Here is a 17,246-nt window from a genome sequence, read left to right as displayed (position 1 = left end):
AGCGGGAGTGGACGAATGAACTGTAGAGTCCTTTCTGTGGGACACGTGGAGCCTGGGTGTGAAATCTTTGCTTAGCTAGTCTTGGTGGTAAGGGAAACAGTATCCCCAGTTGCTTTCACCAGAACCTAGTCCTAGTGTCTATTCTCCTTGGGATCCTGGGATAATTTAGGGAAGGCAGTGACTTGTTGGCTTGGAGAATTATAGAAGATTTTATTGACCACATGGATTCCATTTCACCATGGAAGGCAGGCAATGTCCTGGCCTGAGACTGACTCAGAGAGGGAAACTTCCATGGTGATCTTCCTTCTCAATATGGTGTTTTTGACAGTGTCTTCCCAATCCCACTCACTTAAAGAGTTCACAACTCATATTCTATTAACAGGAGAGGCCAGAGGGGGAAGCGTCTGCTATGCGTTGTGTCCGTTTCTGACGGTTTGTCCATAACTCCATTCTAGCTCAGCTTTGCCCCTGAAGATCTCAGGCCACCTGCCTTTTACAACGGGCTGGGGCATGGGTGCCTACCCGAGAGTCCTGAAAATATATAGGCAAGAAAGTATGGAAATAACAGGGCTTTCGTAAAACCATTGGTTGGAAAGAAAGAAGAAAAGGAAAGAGAGAATTTGTAAATATCTTTTCAAGGCCATTCCACTCAGAGAAAATGTTTTATTCATGCTTGGATCACAAAGGAAGATTTGAACATTTCTCTCAAGGTCATTTTCATTTGTTTTGTTTTACTATTAGTTTTTCTTTTAATTCATAATCTAGCCTCAGCCCTCTGTGACTGAAATGTATCAATGACCTTTAATGTTACTAATTGCTGTAACGCTGTTTATGGAGTCTTGCTATCAGAACCTCCCGTAGGGGCCCTTTAATCTTACAAAAACAAAGACAGGGTGACAGTAATAGCTTTTGGGGTGCAGTTTCAGCCTTGAGCAGCACCTCAGGGGAATGCCATGGGGTCCTGTTCATCCCATTCTAATTGAGCTGCAGTAGATTTAGTCCAAATGATTCTCTGGGGAGTGAGTCTGCAGGAAGATCACTGAGAACTGGTTATTAACATCAGTGGTGCTGCAGCTGTTATTTGCCTGCCTGTGAAGCCCATTTTCTTGGGCTACGCAGTGATATACAGTAATTACCTACCTGTCTTCATCAAGCACCTACTGGTTTAATAAATGCAGCATAAGAATCTATACTCATGGAACTTTCAATTTCTATAAGGAAACATAAGTAGTAAGGGAAGACAGCATACGATATATATCAAGATGAACAGTTAAGAACGTAACTGGTTAGGATCGGCTGGGGAAAACTGCTTGGAATATGCAGGATTTGAGAGAGTTCCCAATGGCTAAGAGGGTTAAGGGAAAGGTGAAGGATACGGCATTCCGCGTGGGGAAATAGTTAAGCAAAGGTGTGGGGCTGGGAAAGAGGATGATATTTCAAGGACAATGACAAGACTGTTAGCTAGTGTGTTTGTTTCCTAAGGCCGCTGTAACAAATTACTATAAACTTGGTGGTAAAACAAGAGAAATTTATTCTCTCACAGTTCTATGGGCTAGAAGTCATAGAATCAAGATGTCAGCAGAGTTAGTTCCTCTCGGAGGCTCTGAGGGAGAAACCGTTCTGTGCGTCTCTCCTAGCTTTGGGTGTTTGTCTGCCATCCTTGGTGTTCCTTGGCTTATGGAGCATCAGTCCAATCTCTGCCTCTGTCTTCTTGTGGCCTTCTCCCCTGTGTCTCTGTGTCTTTAAAACGTCCTTCCTTTTTCTTTTAGAGACATTGATCATTGCATTTATGGTCCACCCTAAATCCAGGATGATCTCACCCAGAGATCCTTAATTACATCTGTAAAGATCCTATTTCCAAATAAGATCACATTCACAGGTACCAGGGATTAGGACTTGAACGTATCTTTTGGAGGAACACTGTCAACCCACTGAGAAGATACGATTGGTCCTGAATTTTTATCTTGTAGTCAGGATTCCAATATAAACATCTCAGCTATCAGTTAAAAATGGGTGAGCTTGGGGGGAGACTGGGTGAGCTCATGTGGGGTCATTTGTGTTGAGGACTGGGGAAAAATCAGTCTGAAGGAAAGAAGAGTCAAGGCGCATAAGCATGCTGTAAGGACCGTAGGTCATCGCCAGTAGTAAGGGGTGATTTGCATACAGCATGGGGTGATTACTCAGATTTGCCTCTACTTTAGTACTCCTTGGCTCCTTCCAGAGCCTTCACCCAGAGCCAAGGAAATGAGGAAAGGAACTGAGGTTGCAAGGCAGCATTACGTTGCATCCTAGCATAACGTAAGTTGAGATGGAGAACACGAGTCTCAGGTATTTGGCGTATCCAGTGGAGGAGCATGGTGCTTTGAAAGCAACAGAGACAAAAGATTTCTGTTCAGTTAGCTGAGATTTAGAATCAAGAAGGACCTGGAGTCAATGTAGCTAATACCAGGAGCAAACAAGTTCGACTGAGACAAAGATATGCAACTTTACAATGTGCTAAGTCAGAGACACCTCACCTTGTTTATCCTGATGCCTACTTCTTCCTGCCTAAAAGTTTTTGGATGCACATCCTGCCTTTCCAGCTGTGTGACAGTCTTGAGGATAGTGACCATGTTTTAGGCCTGTATGCCTTTAACATAATGCTGGGCACACAGCACATACTTAGTCAATGCTTGACGGATGCAAACAGGCCACTGATTTGCCATGCCACCTGCCGGCCTCCTTATTCTTCTCAGTACTATAAACAAACAAATACACAAAATCGATGGCAGTGATGAAAGTTTTACTCTAAAGTGGAAGAATGACTCATATCTACTGTAGGTCTTTTTATGCCCCATAAATTTCTGGGCATAGACTACTCACCACACACGCTGTGGTTGGCTTGATGGAGTCAGGAGAATGGCCAGGAAGGTGAGACTCAGTGAGATCAAGACTTTCTCACTAGAGGGCATCACCCAGCCGCACTTCCATTCTCTTCAAAAGCAACTGGAGAATGAAGGGTATACAAATTATGAGAGATGTGACTCTAAATTTATTAGAGCTGAGACTTAACATGAGGTCCCTCAACATTTGAATTTATTTAATGTTTCAGTCTCTTTCTCAGGAAAAAAAATAGAAATAACAAATTGTTTCAGGAACTAATGTTTTCATGAAAATCCCACCAAAATTTGCATGAATCTTTCTCAAAAAAGATAAATTGTATACTCCTGCAACAATGGACCAATGCAAATAATTCTTTCAGCATTATTAGAAAAATGTGTTTTATATTACCATTAAAGAGCAGAGAGGAGCAAGTCCATTAAAATCCATAAAGATTTGGTGGGTCTCAGCACTGCCAGTCATTTCTGCCACAGGGGAGCTGATAAGAGAGGCTAACTACTCCTCCCTTAGAAGCAGACAACTCTGCAAACACAGCACTACTCTCTGTGTCTGCCCTCCTGTGCTGGGTCTGTGAGACTTGCTTGGATGTGTGAACCAGAAGAACTCTCAATATGCAGAGGCTGAATCCCATGTGGTAATACCTGCATGTTGTGAGCATTGCTTTTTGTTTTTTTTTTTTTTAACTGGTCCAACAGTCTTGTACTTACTTTTTTTTTCCCAACAAGGAAAAGAATAGGCTTCACCCAAGAGCAGGCTTCATCCAAGATCCTAGCTTCTCGGTTCTAAAAGCATTTGCAACAAAAACCAAACTTTTTTGGTGGAGATGATAGTAGCAATTCATAATTACCAGAATCCTATGTCTCATGAATGAGTAATGCTAAGTTTCATGAAGCTACTTTAAAAAAACTGCATTTATTTATTTATTTTTATTGTCATAACAAATACATTGCATAAAATTTACCATTTTAATTATTTTTAAATGTACGGTTCTGTGGCATTAAATATAGTCACATAGTTGCATATGAGCTACTTTTAAAAATTTGTCTTTTACTTGGTCACTTTTTTCCTACAAAATATAAAAATGATGCTCAAATTCCCTGCATATCCAGTTCAGCGAGGTCAATGTTGTAGCGAGAACTCTGATATCAATAAGGTAATTCTGAATTACCTCATCTACTACTTTGTAGGTAGGTTGTGTGAAGTTAGGATCAGCCAATTCTGGATGAAAAAATATTTCAGGTCCCAAAGATCTGTCATAACCAACGTCAATGGAAAATTCTTTCTTCGAGATTGCCTTGACTCGAGTATATTGTTTAATCCACTTGGCCCATCTGTGTCATACTTGCTAAATTCTTTTACTAAATCTGGGCAGACATGACTGTAGCACTCCTTTAGTGCCATAGCTGTTTCCAGGGATTGCTCTGAGGAATTCCTACTTCTCAGCCTCTGAGCAGTTGCTGGACAAAATATGTGGTAGCTCGTCCTGTGATTGGAATGGACTTGCTGCAGTTGCCACCACATGTCCTTCAGTCCCAGGTGGGACAGGAGTGCCACCATCTTTCCTATCTGTTCCCATACCCATCGAGGTCTGTTTTCCTACTTGTTCTGACGCTCAGGTTGCTGCTAATGCAAGAACAGCCTGCATGGCTATATACAAGCCTGGACTATTGAAGGACTCCAACATTTTTTCAGCAGCATGTTCTGTTTTCTGGAGCATTTAGTGGAGGTTTAGTCAAAAGAAAGTAATGACCTTCAGGTTCCGCTTTAAGTATTTATAGATCACTTGCTCCACAAATGTTTTCATCAACAGTCTTCAGCTAAACCGTGGCATGTTGGCTATTTCATGGTACATGTGGCTTTTTCTATTACTTCATCCTTTGTGAAGAAATCTAGGATATTGGCACTTTTCCTCACCCTCTTTTGAGCTTGATTGCCCACTTTTGATGACCCCTTGATAGAAATACATAAAGGAATAATAAACTGTGGCTCTGTATCTGTGGCATGTTTTGATTCCGTACACCCAGTGCCACAATCCACTGTCTTAGCTGGCAGCTATCTTGCCATCTTCCTTCTCTCCTGTTCCTGCTGCTCTCACTGTCTGGTTGATACTGGTTTGGTCCTGATATTGATGGTAGGAGATGGGGACTATCTAACCCTACATGGCTGAGTAGCAATCTCCTATCACTTCTTCCTCTCACACTGTCTTTTCTTAGGAAACCAAGATGGTCCGTTGGTGCCCATGCCCCAGTTAGACCCAGGCCAGGCCCGCACCCTGAGTATAATTGTTTTGAATAGAGGTTATGGGGCAGCACAATAACACTTTGATTTCTAGGTTATTGTTTACCTCAGTGCTTATTTTAAAAGACCTAAAAATCAAGCCTAGTCTAGACCAAGGTGTGCCCCTTAATGTTGGCAAGAATCAAATCTAGACAGATGAGAAACAAAGTATGAAAAGAGCCAAATAGAAGCAGTGCCTAGGCTAAGATCACTTAGGATTAGAAAAGGGATGGCATTGGGGAGTTCTTGAATGATGCAAACAAGTGTGGTCTCAAATATAAATGTTTAGGTTGACATATGGGTAGAAGGTGACATATCTGGAGAGAAACTGGGGAAGTGAGCAGTTAGGTGCATGTGAGGGAAAGTTGAATTGTGCTGAGGTTACTGTATTAAGTGTAGTTTAACTGAGTAGCTCTCTGGGCAATGCTCGCAAACCTGGATACACATCTGAATGGACCCATGTTCGTAAAAAAAAAAAAAATAGATACAGCTGTCTGGGTCCTGCCTGAGACATACTGAGTCAGTATCTCTGGGGGTAGCATTTGTGCTTTTAGAAAGCTGTGTTGAGGAAGGGATATTTGAGCCAGAGGAATCATTTTGCAATATTCCAGAAACTAGTTTCTACCTCTGAATAACAGAGAGGTGGCCCGAAGAGTTAATAGTACTACCTACAAAAAAGACTGGAATTGTTTTTCACTCATCCATGAAGACAGATTGTGAACTCAAGAAGGTAGTTCTGCATTGCTAGGGATGTTTAAGACCATGCAAGTCAAAGAAGTCATGTGATGGAATGGGGTAAGAGAAGAAGGCTCTGAAGACACTGAGCAGGTCAGAAGTGGCTGGTGGGTGCCTGCTACTGGCCTGTTGTGGAGGTAGCTCCCCTGTGGAGGAGGCTAGCTCTCCAGAGCAGGGCAATAGGGATTGGTGAAATGACAGGCAGTCCCAATACAGAGTAAGACTGAATAGAAGAGGCCAAAACAGGCACAGGAATTGGCTCAAGTTTTTGATTTTGTAACTGAAGATGTTGTCATCTTGGCTCAATCTCTAGGAAAGGAGAGTTGGTGATGAAAATGAAGATCACAGCTGTGTACTGAGTGTTTGTATTGAGTTGTAGGTGCACATAGGGTGACTTCTTTATAAATTTGAATATCAGTATATCTCTAGCATTTAATTTTAATAATATTAAAATTACAGTGCAGTGCAAGCTCCATAAAGATAGAGGCTTTGCCTATTTTTTTTTCCTGCTGTAACCCCAGCATCTAGAACAGTGCCTGAAACACAGTAGGCACTTACAGATCCTCAATAAATGTTGAGCAAATAAATTAACACGCTGTTTCAAAGATGAAGTTAAGAACACTTGAAACACTTGAACCCCTATGAACCCTACCATCAAACAGGTTGGGACCACACATCATTGTCTCCATATGGTTGCGCATAAAATTGATGTTGAAGCTTGATCTTAAGCTAGTTATCTTATTTATTCTCCCTTTTTTTCTTGGGGGGAGTTAGTATCTTTATTTTCTCTTCCTCTTCCCAATTAATATCAATTTTCAGAACTTTCATTCATATTAAGTATAAATAATGTCAAATACTTTATGGTATTACTCTTCCAAGGACATTATATTTTTTAAATTGAAGGGATGATGTCTTAGTATTGAATTTGAATCATCATTTTCATAGTGGGTAAAGATTTCTTTTTCAATGGTAGAATTTTTTGCTTTGAAATTCTTACTGACATTCAAAATTTAGAGAAATATAGTGCAAAATGACTTTTCTTTTTTTTGAGACAGAATCTCACTCTGTTGCCCTGGGTAAAGTGCCATGGTGTCAGCCTAGCTCACAGCAACCTCAAACTCCTGGGCTCAAGTGATCCTCTTGCTTCAGCCTCCCAGGTAGCTGGGACTACAGGCACGTGCCACAACACCCAGCTAATTTTTCTATATTTAGTAGAGAGGGTGTCTCTCTCTTGCTCAGGCTGGTCTTGAACTCCTGAGCTCAAGTGATCTTCCAGCCTCGGCCTTCAAGAGTGCTAGGATTACAAGTGTGAGCCACTGCACCTGGCCAAAATGATTTAATATATAGTGGAACAGAGAAGGTATCTTTGGGCTTACACAGGATAGAATCTATGTTTCTACTTTCCTCTTGTTTTTTGAAGTGGCAAAGGATGATTCCTTTCTTGTCCTGGATCTGAAGGATATGTTGGTGATTCCTTCCGTTGCTTATGAAGGAGTCATGCTAACAGTAACAAGGATCTCATAGCATCCTTCATGGTTTTTTTTTTTTTTTTGGCTGGTCAAGTGAAGCATCCTTCATGTTTGATTTGATTTTGGAGTGACTAAAACAGGTACCACTCCACAATCAAGCAGCAAGCATAGCATTTGGAATGTTTGCCTGACTGTCTGTGGGAAAGGCCCAGTCTTAAATTCCATATATTCCACAGTCCATCCAGAGAAGTCTGATGGGGTACAATACACACAGGAAACCACCAGTAAGAGACAACCACTCAGGATTAGACTAGTGATGGCCACCAGCTGCTGGCAAGCTTTGGCAAAAACATCAGTTGTCATTTCCAACTTTGGGGGTTTGCCTTATGTCCAGAACCCACATCAAATACATTGCTGTAATTCAGTAGATTTCTGCCACAGTAAATTTTGTGGAAATGTTTTCTTGCACTTCTCTGATGTATATAAATGAAGTGAAAATCTTATTTTGCTTTCTTCAGAGGCTGAAATATAAAAAATTATGAAGAACGGTTTTCATCATAACATAGCAGCTCTCGAAAACAGTCTGTAACTTAAACCAAATCATTTTCTTCCTGTGAATGAGTTATCTAGCATCTTGAATTTCTGCAAAGCCTGTACAACTGGGCTTATGTCTTCTTAAGTTGTTTTTAGATTGGAGATACTGTGACATTTACTTACTATTTTCCTTTCAAATGGGAACGTTGGTGGAAATTCTTTGTAAGCTGTAAAATGCCATTCATGTTTAAACTGCCATGTTTTGAAAGTTTTAAAAATTGCATTTGGCACTATTTACAACAAGGGTTTTTTTTTTAGTGCTTATTTATTATGTTTCTGGCTGTATTTCACTCCGAAGATGTCTCTTGTCCAGGGTACATATCTATAAGAAGCAAATTATTCCTTCTGCTTGCATTGCCACATGCTTTGAAGAAAGGGCTCTGTAGCTACCAGCAGAAGCCAGGGCTAATTCTGTGATTCAAATAATGCCAAAGGCACTTCTGCTTAAATAATCGTATGCAGCCAGGTGGGATTAATTAGGGACGCTGTATATGCACGACTGAGGCACCAGCTTTGGTTCCATTCCCACGACTCCCTGGCGCCACTGTTAATCTCCCAGTTGAGATTAACAGGGCTCTTTGAGGAGAGTTTGAAGACACTAGGGCCTAGGTGTCTCCCTGTTACTGCTCTTTTGCCCACGTTAGCCAAGAAGTCACTTGGGTAGGAGGAACAGGGCAGGGGAACCCTGTCCTCTGGGTGAGTGATGGTGAAAGTGCCAAGTCTTCTGCATGGTGGTCAGGTTGGGGTGGCTCCTAGAGCTGCCACCAGTCCTGGGGCTTTGGGGTTCTTTTCCAGCTTTTCCTCCTGGATCTGTGGGAGACTGGGCCCCCTGACTTGGCCTCAGGTCTCGAGAACTGGGATGGGATAGAATTGACTGAGGCCAAACCAAGGATTTAGGGCAAAGAGAAATTTATGTTTCCATCAAAGGCAAGGTTGACCTGGGATCCAATGAACTCTCTGAATCCTGTAGTCCAAAAAAGGAGGCAGAGAACAAGAATTCTGATAGGAAAGGTTAGCAACAGAGAATGTGAAAGATGGAGTAAGCTGGGCGGATTCTGGAGAGTCCTTCTAATGCCATGATGCATTGATCCCTTCAATTTCCTTTTGGCCTGAAATATGACTATTGTGAAAGCAACTTTCATTTTACTTTAGGTTTTTATTGCTTGTAGCTCCTTACATCTGAATCGTTGGATTTGAGTCCTTGCTGAGCTATATGAGGACTTGGGGAACCATCCAAAGGGAGCTTTGCCATTTCATCCTTACCTTCACCAGATGATTTTGATGCACTTGTTTGAGGAGTGTTCCAAGTACAGAGGTCTAGACATTGAACTTCAGTAGTAGAAAACTCCCCATGGAAATATCACAGGTTGTACATTAAATGATTATTTCTTTAAAAATTTTTTTTTTAAATTTCAAAATATTAAGGGGGTACAAATGTTTTTGGTTACATGGATTGTTTTGCAATGCTTGAGTCATGGCTATAAGTGTGCCCATCACCCCAATAGTGTTCATTGTACCCGTTAGGTAGGTTTTTGCCCCTCCTTTCCTCCTCCTCCCCACTGCTTGATTTCCACTGAGTTTTTACTTCCCTCTGTGCACATGTGTGCTCATCAGTTAGTTCTAATTTAACAGTGAGTACACGTGGTGTTTGTTTTTCCACCCTTTAGATACTTCGCTTAGAAAAATGGTCTCCAGTTCCATCCAAATTATTGCAAAAGGTATTAATTCATCCTTTTTATGGCTGAGTAGTACTCCATGGTATATATACATATATATACACACACCACATTTTGTTAATCCATTCATGAATTGATGGGCACTGGGTTGATTCCACATCTTTGCAATTGTGAATTATGCTGCAATAAATATTTGAGTGCAGGAGTCTTTTTGTTAAAATGACTTCTATTCCTTTGGGTAGATACCTAGTAGTGGGATTGCTGGATTGACTGGTAGGTCTACAGTTAATTCTTTGAGGAATCTCCACACTGTTTTCCACAGAGATTGTACTAATTTGCAGTCCCACCAACAGTGCGTAAGCATTCCTTTCCCTCCACATCCATGCCAGCATCTATTGTCTTTGGACTTTTTAATAAAAGCCATTCTAACAGAGATAAGGTGATATCTCATTGTGGTTTTAATTTGCATTTCCCTGATGATTAGTGACATTGGGCTTTCTTTCATATGTTTATTGGTCATTTGTGTATCTTGCTTTGAAAAACTGCTGCTTATGTCTTTTGGCCATTTTTTAATGGGATTGTTTATTTTTTTCTTGCTGGCTAAAACAGTTAAATGTAAGGCATGAAACCATAAGAATTCTAGAAGTAAATGATTCCTTCTAAAGACAAGCACTTATATACTAGCTTACTTATGTAATCAGAGTAATTAGTCATTGAGGAGTCAGTTTGAGGTGCTATAATAAAATATCGTAGTCTGAGTGGCTTAAACAACAGACATTTATTTCTTGCGGTTCTGGAGGCTGGAAATTCTATGATCAAGGTGCCAGCAGATTCAGTGCCTGGTCACTTTTTCCCAGCTCACAGATGGGTGCCTTTTGGTTGTATTCTCACATCATAGAGACAGAGCTCACTGTGGTCTCTCTTCCTCTTAAAGGACATCAATCTCATCATGGTGGCCCCACCCTCATGACTTCATTTAAACCTAAGTACTTCCCAAAGGCCTTCCTTCAAAATACAGTCACATAAGGGGGTAGGGCTTCAACATACGAATTTTGGGAGGACACAAGCATCTAGTCCGTAACAAGGAGGAAAGAGTTAATGCAGTTTGATGCAGTTTGACTTTGACTCGATTTTCCCCTGGCTATTAGAAAATGCTTCAAGTGGGGTGAGGGGAAGAAGGCAGGTGCCTTTATCGAATCCCCTAGTCAATACGATCCTGGACCTCAAAGTTAATATGCTAATGATATGTGCTAGCAGAAGCGTCTTTTCTATGGAATGCTCCTAGCAGGATGTCCTGAAAAATGGGTACTATGTACACCATTTCGGTGACGGGCACACCTATAGCCAAGACTCAAGCATTATGAAAACAATCTGTGTAACCTAAAACATTCGTACCCCCTTAATATTTTGAAATAAATTAAAAAAAAGAAAAATGACATGAAAGCTGGTGTATAACACAGAGATGTTTCATAAATAAAATGTTCCCTTATTGTGTGAGATCACACCATAAAAACTTCCCATAAAATGTTCCCTTATTGTGTGAGATCACATCATTGGAAACTTCATCTATCACTGTGGGCTGGAGAGTGTATGTTTGTCATGAACAAAAAGGACCCCAGGAGCTGCCTCAATGTCCCAGATTCCTCTCTACTTTGTTCGAGCCTCTGGATTACCTGAATCTTTTACATCATTATGAAAGCTTGATACTGGGTAAGATCTTGATTTGTGTCAGCCTGATCCTTTGTGTTTTTTCAACCAATAACCAAATAGAGCAAAGAAAACAAACAAAATGGTTCCAAGTACATGTGCTTGTCTAAGATCTTTCTATTCTTAGCCTTTTTTTTTTGACAATTGTCCACATTTAATTTATGTATAAGAATAAAAGAGAAAATTTTTAATCAGGTCCTTTAAGTATACAATAGATTAATTTTTATTGTGGTAAAATATACATAACATAAAATTTACCGTTTTAAGTATATAATTCAGTGGCATTAATTATATTCACATTCTTGTGCAACCGTTACCACTATCCATTTCCAGAATGTTTTCATCATCCCAGAAACACAGTACTCATCATATAATAACTCCCCATCTCTCCTCTCCCTAGCCTCTGGTAACCACCATTCTATCTTCTATCTTTATGAATTTTCCTATTCTATGTACCACACATAAATGGGATCATACAATATTTGTCCTTTTATAGCTGGCTTTTTTCACTTAGTGTACTGTTTTCAAGGTTCACCCCTGTTGTATCATGTATCAGAATGTCATTTCTTTTAAAGGCTCAATAATCTGTTATGTGTATATGCCACATTTTGTTTATCCTTTTATCTGTTGATAGATATTTGGGTTGTTTCTAGGCTTTGGCTATTGTGATAATGCTGCTATGAACATTGGTGTACAAATAGCTATTTCAGTCCTTGCTTTTAATTCTTTTGGGTATTCAGAAGTGGAATTGCTGGATAATATGATAATTCTATGTTTAACTATTTCAGGAACCATCATAAAATGTACCGTTTTATATTCCCACCATAAAAACTCCAGAAGTATTTCAATTTCTCCACTTCCTCACCAACACTTATTATTTTTCATTTTTTAAAAAAATAGTTGTCATCCTAATGGAGTTCTATTTTTTAGTGTCTCATTATTAAATAACAAAAAGGTTAATATTTTACTACATACTAGCTTTTCCCTCTGAGTAGCTAGTTGCATCTGCTGGACCAGCTTTTACTCTGGAACAATCTTGTGCCTGAGGTGAAACTGCCAAGACTGAGCTGTTTAGCTACCTCTTTGGAGAACTTTGTTGATGTCGTTTCCCTCTTGTCATCTCTAGCCAGCCTTTCTGGGTAACTGATAGGTGAGTAACAAGAACTTGTTGGACAGTGTGGAAACACTAGCATAAATTCATTCAACAAGAACAGTTAAGGAACAATGATAAATTTGCATCACCTTTCTTTACAGGGCTCTGTCCTAATTAGCTTTTACTAGGCACACAGGTAAAGAGGGACATGCCATTTCTCTGTTAATTATTTTATTCTTTTTGGTATGATTTGCCTTCTAGACAGTTAAAAGGTATATTTGTTTAATGAATGTGATTTTTTTTATTTGCCAGTGTGATAATTGGTATTTTCAATACAATCTACAGCAAATATCACTGATGAATTTAAATTACTGACTGCTTACACCATCGTTGCCTTTAAAGTGCATACACATTTTGCTTATAACAGCTTGCTTTTCATTTATTTACGAATTTTTGTTGTTGTTGTTAGTAAAAGTAATATCTGCTCACTTTAGATTTTTAAGGCCTGTCTGCTTCTGTTTACCATTGAAGCCCAAACATTCAGGCTGCCATTGGCCCTACAGATATGGGAGGGCAGAGTGGGGACTGTTCTCTCTCCCGGGTTGTTGATAAAGCTGTCATCCAGATTGTGGGGGTAGAATTCTGGCATGACTTGTGTTCAGAATTTCTGAAGCTTAGCCAACTGGCAAGGGATACCACCAAAGGGGATGAATATGACACCTGAATTCCCTGCTACATAAACACACACACACACACACACACACGCACACACACACACACACACAATAACATTCATTTTGATTTTTTGGTAATATACTGTGAGCTGTAGAAATCTCTAAATATGTTCAGTTAAAACAAGCTGAATAAAATATGTCCTTTGCTTAACTGGTTTGTTTTTTTAAAATAGAAAACCCGCTAAAGGTCTTGTGTATGTCTTTCTGCCATTTTACGTAAGTAGCCAGTTTTGTAAAAATAAAACTAATGGCATTAGAAATAAAATTTTATATTCCTCAATTATATTCATTATATTTTAGTTGATGTAGTATTTCCAAGGGCCTTCTAAGTTTTTCCGTAATTTTCTTTATTTCAGTTGTAATCTTAAGGTGAATTTTCAGGGGTAAGGACCATTTATGAAGGTTGGGGTAGATTTCAAATTGGTATTTCTTTCTGGATTGTAACTTGACAGTACTTATAAAAGGCATTTGGAATTTGTATAACCATTGACCCAAACATTCTTCCACTGTTTTTTTTTTGGTAAGGAAATGATTATATGTGGAAAGATACAGTGACAAAGATATAAGGATGTTCAATGTAGTGTTGTTTCTAGTAATGAAACATGTTAGGCTGGTTAAATAAAGATGATACTATTTATGTAATGAGATATTATGTAAGTATTTAAAAAGACCATGGAAGAATGTTTGATGGTTAATTTTAGTTGTCAGCTTGACTGGATTAAGGAACACCTAGACAACTGGCAAAGCATTACTTTTGGGTGTGTCTGTGAGGGTATTTCCAGGGGAGATTGGTGTGTGAGTTGGTGGACTGAATGGGGAAGATTTGCCCTCAGTGTGGACAGGCACCATCTAATTGGTTGGGGGCCCAGAAAGAACAAAAAGGCAGAGGAAAGGTGAAGTCCTCCTCTCTCTCTTCTGGAGCTGAGACACTCTTATTCTCCTGCCCTTGGACATAAGAACTCCAGGCCCTCTGGCCTTGGGACTCCAGAACTTACACCAGCCTGCCAGGTTTCTGTCCTTTGGCCTCAGACTAAGAGTTACACCATCAGTTCCCTGGTTCTGAGGCTTCGGGACTTGGATTGAGCCATGGGCCCTGGTACTGGAATCTCAGGGTCTTCAGCTTATAGATGGTGTGTGGTCAGACTTCCCAGCCTCCATAATTGTATGACCCAATTTCCCTAATAGATCCCTTTTCATATGTCTCTGTGTATCTATATATCTCCTATTGGATCTATCTCTCTGGAGAACCCTGACTAATATAAATATTTAATGATAGAAAACCAGATATGTTAAATTTTTTTAAAGTAGGCTTTTAAATAATAAGTATGATGTCTGCTTAGAAAAAACAGTAGAAGATCTTCAAAGTATTGAGATGTATATCTAAACCTCGAGATTATGAGTGATTTTTGTTTGTTGGTTATTTGTTCTTTTGAAAACTTATATAATCAATAAATTACTTAAGCAGTACACAAAGTGCTTATAAACAATCTTTAAAATGTGCCTAACATATATATAGTTCTTCACAACCTAAGTTAATTTGCTATTAACCCAACTGTAGCCATCTGGTCATGGATAAATTTCTTCATAAAAAGCTGCCTTTGTTGGGTGTTTATAACTATGAAATATTTTTATAAACTTGAGGTTATCAGGTCTGCAGAAGCAAGGGGAAGAGGAGCTAGAGAGGAGTTTGGAAAAGAGAGGAAGAGAAAGAGAGAAACACAAATATGAGATGAAATTATTAGTAAATTTTGGTTTAATTTTCAAATGACCTATAATGATCTTATGAATAAGTTAATCTGGAAAAAGTTCTAAATATTATATTGAACTTGGCATTAGTGTCCTGAGCCATGTTAGAATAAGAATTTTAAAATATGCCTAAAAAGAACTTGGTCTTAAGATTTGTTCCCTTTAGGTGTGCATTTTGCTGATATCATGAAACACTTTTCAGGGTGGTAAATTATATGAAATGGTCAGACTACCAAGCAACATTCATACATTTTTCAAAGCTCTTACAGGGTCTTCTTTTTTTTTTAGGGTAGCTTAGTTGTTTCTGCAATAGAACCATGACTGGGTGGAGTGAAAAAAACACCATGGATGTGATGAGAAGGCAGATGGAAAATTGCAATTCCTGGAAGGGATGATGTGTGGCCAGTGGCCCAGCCAGTGCTTGGTCTGATTATTTCCACTTAGAGTCCTCCAATCAGCTTGTGCTGCTGAGCTTCCCTTTGTGGTGAAAAGACACAGTATGGTGTAGAGGATGTGAGAAGAGATGAGGATGACAGTATCTTTGGTCACGTGGAAACGTTGACTCTACAGTATAAAGACTTAATGGACATCAGAGTACCTGAACAGGCTGTGGACAGACAAGGGCAGGTGCATACTGCCAATTTGTGGGGGCCAATCTCTGTTTCTCGCTGTATAGATGAACATGAAATAACAGTGGTTATTATGGAAGGAGCAGTGAACAGATCTCGAGACAGGGCTCTAGTCTTAGCTTTCTTCTGACCAGCCTCTCCAAGTGTCAGTGCATTTGTATGTTAAATTAACAGTTGAACTATAAGACTTCTAAAATTCCTTCTAGAATAATGTGCTATTGTTCAGTTACTGAAAGCAGTAACACATTATGGGTTACTACAGAAATTTCTAACTCATAGTTTTCCCTTTATGGGCAACTGAGTTTGCAACCAAAATCCTCCGGGTACAATGAATCAAGATCACTCATCCTGAAATTTCTAGCAATTCTAGAGTTATTCCAGATTCTAGACTCCAGAATTATTCCAGATTCTAATACAGTATCTGTTTCTGGTCCTTGGTTTGGGGAACTTTCTCAGACTCCACACTCTGGCTTTCTGGACTTGGTTCTCCCCTCCTTCCTGCCTCTGTATGTGTCCATGTTTTCCTGATTTCAGCTCTTCCACAGCCTCTGGAGGAAGGCTGAGGAAAGTTATGGGACATGTTAATAGGTTATTGTAACATCTGCTTTCTTAACTAGTCTAACAAATATAAAGATTCTATCTATTTTTAAGTTTCAGGTTTTATTATTTTTTATGTTTTGTTTTTTAGATTTTATTCATTCATTTATTTATTCACAAAATGTTTATTACAAGGTGGAAGATTTTCTTTTCCTGAAAGATTTTTTTCCCTACTGAAATATGGCAGCTATTCTAGAAGTATTTTAGAATTCAATACAATTATAAATTGAGTAAAATAAAAAAAATTAGAAAATTCATTGAGGATAGTATATATGTATTTTATTTTTCATCTAATCTATTGCTACTTGGTACTTTGTTTTGTAGAGAATTGCTGTATGAAATGATTATACATTAAAGCACACACCACACAAGGAAGTATTAAGTGTACCTCTTTTAAATTTTGGATGGGATTTGCATTTCCCAATAGTTAGAATTTTCATCATTAGGTACATGTACATGATTCATTGCATATCTAATGTGAAAGAGGTTTCATTTTCATTCCGCAGCTTCAATAAATAGCTCTGACATTAGAACAAAGGTTTAAGTCCATGTGTAAAGTTTGGCAATACAGAGCCTTGACTTTTCCAATTATTTTTCCTACTAGCAGTGTCTAAGGATGTTGAATTATTGAAATATCTTTACTTGGAAAGTTTTAGCGTATGCTTCGTAGAGCAATTGCCACATCTTAGAAAGAGATTATTAGCTCATGAGGGAACTTAAAGTTCTAATACAGAGTTTCTTTGCTGGTTAACAAGGTCAACGGTGAAACTAAATACTATGTTCTCGTCCTCATTTTTCTTCTAAATGATCACCGCATTTTGGCAAAATTAAGAAATCTCAGACTGTTTCATGTACTGATAGTACTGTGTTGTGGCCCGAAACACATCCATACATGTGTCCTGTTCCTAGAAATAGAAGAGAGGATATGAAGTCACTTGTGAGGAACATTCTGATCCCAGATTGTTCTGAAGTGTTTGCTGACAAAATGCACAATAACAAGATCATTTGGCCACCATTACAGTTGTGGCTGAGCAGCTTGTTTTTAAGAAAAATATTTACAGATATTAAATTGTTACTAATTTCAAGATATTTTCATTGTTCTATGCAAC

At 39.0% G+C, this 17,246-nt stretch overlaps 1 pseudogene; it reads right to left on the bottom strand.

Moving 5' to 3' along the window:
- Positions 1–3,946: 3,946 nt before the first annotated feature.
- Positions 3,947–4,944, bottom strand: LOC105817178 (annotated as a pseudogene).
- Between the last annotated feature and the right edge of the window lie 12,302 nt (positions 4,945–17,246).

The sequence above is a fragment of the Propithecus coquereli genome, unplaced genomic scaffold (assembly GCF_000956105.1).
Source record: "Propithecus coquereli isolate 6110/MARCELLA unplaced genomic scaffold, Pcoq_1.0 Scaffold40, whole genome shotgun sequence".
Taxonomy (NCBI): Eukaryota; Metazoa; Chordata; class Mammalia; order Primates; family Indriidae; genus Propithecus; species Propithecus coquereli.
Note: the sequence above shows the minus strand (reverse complement) of the source record. Positions and strands in the feature narration are given on the sequence as shown.